The sequence below is a fragment of the Hyaena hyaena genome, unplaced genomic scaffold (genome assembly GCF_003009895.1).
Source record: "Hyaena hyaena isolate Hyena2069 unplaced genomic scaffold, ASM300989v1 scaffold_2254, whole genome shotgun sequence".
Taxonomy (NCBI): domain Eukaryota; kingdom Metazoa; phylum Chordata; class Mammalia; order Carnivora; family Hyaenidae; genus Hyaena; species Hyaena hyaena.
The window spans coordinates 38,473-44,231 of NW_024082889.1; positions in this window are offsets into that span (position 1 = coordinate 38,473).

Consider the following 5,759-nt stretch of genomic DNA (forward strand, 5'->3'; position numbering starts at 1 on the left):
GCTGTGCTGTCTAATTAACAATAGGTTTACAAGCTATTGGAAATATGTGTGACCCCTGTCCCCCCACAGTGGAGTCCCAAACCCTTAGACATTTCACTTCCTGGTTCTTCTTCCCCTCTCCATTTTGTGGGTTTGTTTTCAGGGGCTTTGCAATGAGCATGCACCAGAGAACAAAGGGAGGAGGGACTGAAAGTCCTTGTGTCACCTCAGGGAATGTACATTTGTTCCAGTCAGACTACTTTTTGCCTTACATGGATATAGCCAACTTCAGGGGGCAGGGAGTTGCATGTTAGGAGATAAATTATCTGCTGTAACTGCCCTGAGTGTGCCTGTCTATCAGACACCTACTCTTGCAAGTTGATTAAAGCCTTCTTTCACTGCTTCATGTTTCCAGGTCCTTCCTTTGATTGGGTCAATGGGCTTATTTCTAACACCGTTACTTCCACAGAATAGCTGACCCAAAGTTTTCTGAAGAACATACAGAAATCTTGTATCTAATTAAATTCACTCCATACCTAAAAGTTTTCGTAGATTGATTATAGTTAAGGTTTATGACAAACAGAAGTTATTTATAAAAGATGTTTGCTGAAGTTTTTTTTTTCTGGAACTTTTAACTTTTCTGGTTTTCACAAATGAAATTTACTGATTTGAAAGCTTTTCTTTTTTGAAAGTTTTCTTTTGTTCAAAGCCATTTGTTTTCCTGGTTGTAGTTTGCTAGTGGGCAGATAGGTAGTTATGAAGCCATAGGCTACTGATGGTTGAAAACTCCAGCAGGGATTTTTATAAAATAAAAATTGATAGGCTGATTCTAAAATTTATATGGAAACTCAAGGACATAGAATAGCCAAGATAATATTGAAAAAGAACACAGCAGCAGGACCTAAATTACCTGAATTTGAGCCTTACTCTAAAGACCCCATAATTAATGTGACGTTGACAAAAGGATAAACATACAGATCAGTGGAATAATAGACGCGCACATTTGAAAAAAAAAATTTTTAATGTTTTATTTATTTCTGAGAGAGAGAGAGAGAGGTAGCACGAGCAGGGGAGGGTCAGAGAAAGAGGGAGACACAGTATCAGAAGCAGACTCCAGGCTCTGAGCTGTTGGCACAGAGCCCGATGCAGGGCTCAAACCCACAAGCTGTAAGATCATGACTTGAGCCGAAGTCAGAGGCCCAACCAACTGAACCACCCAGGCGCCCCTAGATGCACACATTTATGGTCAAATTTGACCAGAGTACCAGAGCAGCTTATTTTTATTTTTAATTGAAGTATAGGTGACATCAATATTATATTAGATTCAAGTATACAACATAGTTATTCAACAATTCTATACATTACAAAATACCATAATAAATGTAGTCTGTAACCCTACAATGTTATTACAGTGTTATTGACTATATTCCTTATGCTGTACTTTTTATCACCATGACTTACTCATTTATTTATATTTTTAACGTTTTTATGGGGATGGAGAGAGAGAGAGAGAGAGAGAGAATCCTAAGCAGGCAACACAGAGCCCGACATGGGGCTCCATCCCATAACTGTGGTTCCATGACCTGACCCTAAATTAAAAGCTGGACACTTAACTGACTGAGCCAGTCAAGTGCCACTCCCCCCCCCCCCCCGCCCATGATTTATTTATTTTATAAGTGGAAGTTTGTACCTCTTAATCTCCTTCATTTATTTCACCTATGCCATCACCTCCCTACCCTCTGGCATCCACTAGTTTTTTCTATGTATTTATGAGTCTGTTTCTGTTCAAAGCAATGTAGTAAGGAAAGGAAAATATTTTCAGCAAATAGTGTTGAAAGGGTACCAGAATATGCCACCCCAAAATATGTCACTTTAGCATAAGGATTATTTTGAGCTAAAGGCAACTGAGAACCAGCAGATGCCAGAAGAACTCTACCTTCTCCTGTCTGAAAATAAAGTATAAATTTCCCCTTTTAAAGGATATTCACATCTGTAAACTACTCTAGACAGCTCTTATCACCCAGGAGACTCCTCTGCAGAAAAGTACAACCTTTATTTGTCATACATCTCCTCTTCACCTTCTCATAACTTGCCTCTCTCTCCCACAAAGAATCCATTTTCCTTTGTTTAGCCTAAAATGGTATACAAGCCTCAGTCATCTGGCTACTCCTTAAGTCCTGTTTCTTTGTAAGACTGCCATCAGTGTACTTTATATATATATGTAATTAAGTAGTTTGTTTCCTTGTGGATGTCATTTATCAGTTTGATTCATGAGCCCCAGCCACGAACCTAGGAAGATCGGGGAGGAAGATCCTTCCTCCTCTACAGGGGTAAAATACAACCTGGAGTCCTACTTTACCCTACACACAAAAATTGAGATGAAAAGGACCTGACTTTAGAGCTTAAACATCACGGCTTCTAAAGGACAGCATGGGAGAATATCTTTGCAAGCTAATTTAGGACATAGAGAGCATTACCATTAAAAAAAAAAAAAAAAAAAAGATAAGTTAGGGTTCATGAGAAATAAACACGTTTACATATCTTATCAGAAGACAACATTAAGAAAATATATGTAGACAAGCCACAGATTTTAAGAAAATATTTGTAACACCTGTATCTGATAACAGGGCTAGATCCAGAGCATATCAAGAATTCCTACAAGAAGGCAATCTGGTTTTTTAAATGGGAGAAAGATTTGAACAGACACTTCACAAAATAAGGCATGATGAATGGATAAAGAAGTTTATATAGAGATATATAGATTTTAGATAGATACACACACACACACACACACACACGTATACATACACTCAGCCATCAGGGGCACCTGGGTGGCTTAGTTGGTTAAGTTTCTCACTTGGGCTCAGGTCATGATCCTGCAGTTCATGAGTTTGAGCCCTTAAACAAACTCTGCGCTGACAATGCAGAGCCTGCTTTAGATCTTGTCTCTTTCTTTCTGTTGTTCTCTCTCTCTTTCAAAAATAAGTATCAAAAAAACAAAAAACAAAACAAAACAAAACACACAGAATGAAATCTTGCCATTTGTGGTAATGTGGATGGAGCTAAAATGTATTATGATAAGCAAATTTAATCAGTCAGAGAAAGACAAATACTATATGATTTCACTCATGTGGAATTTAAGAAACAAAACAGGTGAACATAGGGGAAGGAGAAAAAGAAGGAGCCTAACCATAAGAGACTCTTAACTATAGAGAAAAAATTGAGGGTAGATGAGGAGGTAGGCAGGGGGATGGGCTAAATGGGATGGATATTAAGGACAGCACTTGTTGGGATGAGCACTGGGTGTTTTTTGTTAAGTGATGAATTACTAAATTCTCAAGAAACCTGTACTACGCTATATGTTAAGTAACTTGAATTTAAATAAAATCTGGGGGGCGGGGGTTGCCTGGGTGGCTCAGTCTGTTAAGCGTCCGACTTCGGCTCAGGTCACGATCTCATGGTTCATGGGTTCGAGCCCTGTGTCGAGCTCTGTGCTGGCAGTTCAGAGCCTGGAGCCTGTTTCAGATTCTGTGTCTCCCTCTCTTTCTGCCCCTTACCCACTCGTGCTCTGTTTCTCTCTGTCTCAAAATTAAATAAAAAACAAAACAAAAAAATAAAATCTTGGGGGAAATATATATGCATATGCACATATACATATACGGCCAGTGAGGCAGGAAGTCAGTATTGGAAACAAGAACATGTTTGAATAAAGGTAAAGATTCAGAGAAACAAACAAACCCAAAGTAAGCCAAGAAAGAATATGAAAAAGTGCTCATGAGAATTAGTCATCAGGGAAATGGAAAGTGAGGTATCACTACCTACCCATTAGACTGGCTAAAATGAACAAAATTGAGACAGCACCAAACTTTGGGGACAGTGTGAAACTCTCATGCATTGCTGGTCGGCTATAAAATAGCATGGTCACCCTGGAAAACTTGGCAGCAATTCTGGCAGCATTTGAGAGAAATGAAAACATAGGCCCACAAAAGTCATCTACAAGAATGCTCATGGCAGCTTTATTGGTAATACCCAAAACTGGAAAAATGGCCCAGATGTCTGTCAACTGAGGACTAGATAAGCCATCTGGCATATTCAGACAGTAAAACACTACTTAACAGTAAAAGGAACAAACTGCTGATAGTGTTACCAGTCTATCACAGTTGCTAACTCAGGAAGTGAACGCCAACTATCCCATTCTAGGGTACTGAGAGGGGTGGACAAATCGAAAGCATAGTTCCTAGCCGGGTTTACCAACACTGTTGCTGAACAAACTTGTATAAACTCATTGTGAGAGAAGCTAATAACTCAAGAGACGAAGGTTTGGAGAAAAGGGAGATATTTATTTTGGGTGCCAGCAGCCTCGGTGGTGGCAGGCTCAAGTCTTCATATCCGACCTCTTTCCTGGCAAGATGGATGCCTAGAGTTTCACCGAGGTTCAGGGAGGTATGGGCAAGAAAGCAGGCAGAGAGCATGTGATTGTGGTTGGGCATTGCAGTGTGTTGAGCACAGGATCATGGGCAGGGAGGGGATCAGGTAGGGTATGGTCTTCTAGGCATTCTTTTGTTACCAAGGCTTTTCTCTCTGGGTGGTTGGAACATTCCAGTCATTGCCAAAGCATCTTTGTCAATGCTTCAAGAAGCATGATAAGAAATAAGTACAGCAGATTTTAGTTAGAGCATGAATTAGCATTCTTGTCTTTTTCTGGTTTTAACTGTTGGGGTCTATAGTTTAGCAAAAGGGCTTGTTGACAGGATGTGTAATGGATGGCATAAATCTCAAAAACACAAAAAGTCATGCAAGAAGTGAGATATCAAACACTTTATAGTGTGTGATTCCATTTATATAAAGTTGTAGAATAGTTAAAACTATGGTGATGAAAATCACATCATTGTATGGAGAGAAGGGAAGAATGTTGACTGGGAAGGGGCACCAGAGAACTCTGGGTGACAGGAACATTCTGTCTCTTACTAGGAGTATGGATTACATACGTACAGTGATTTGTCAAAACCAATAAAACTGTATGTAGACTTGAGGTCTGTGCATTTCAGGTTGTAACTTGAAATTTAAAAATCTCACCTCCCAAAATAATACAGCATATTCCTCTCTTAATCTAGTTCTTTCTTACTTTCATTGAAGTATTATCGAAATCCTACTGTTCTGAGCTTTTCAATCAATGTTAGTTTCTGTTTTCTTTCTCTCCCACCCATTCAAACTCCTTTTTATACTCTTGGCTTGCTTTGTAAACATGGAGTCAGGAATTCCGGGTGGGAGGCAGTTGCAGCAGTTCATTAATCAAGCATTTGCTTTCTTCTTGCTTTGCTTCCCTTTTACACATTGCTTCTCTCCTGTAGTGAGAATACAGAAGAAGGGATTAATTGTATTAGGCATTTCAGAAGTAGAATAAGTAGGATATAGGAATTCAGGGACTACTAAAGTAACAGAGTTCAGACTAAACTGATTTACATTCAGTATAAGCTCTGGTATCAAACCAAGAAATGGGTGAATTGATTACTCTCAGGAAAGAATTATCTTCACTGTTAAACATATAAATGTAAACATTTGCTGTCTCTACCTGAGGAATTTGTTTCCTGTAAATCTTGCACTTTTTAAAAAATGTATTTGTACATGAAGGACTCAAATGATGTATATGGTATGTACATCTCCCTATGAATGCTGAGTTTCTTTTAGAAAATACCATTTTGTACTCTGATTGTAGCTGTCATCACTGTCCATACCACTAGATGATATTGGCTTACTTTGTCTCTTCTCTTTCCTCCAAT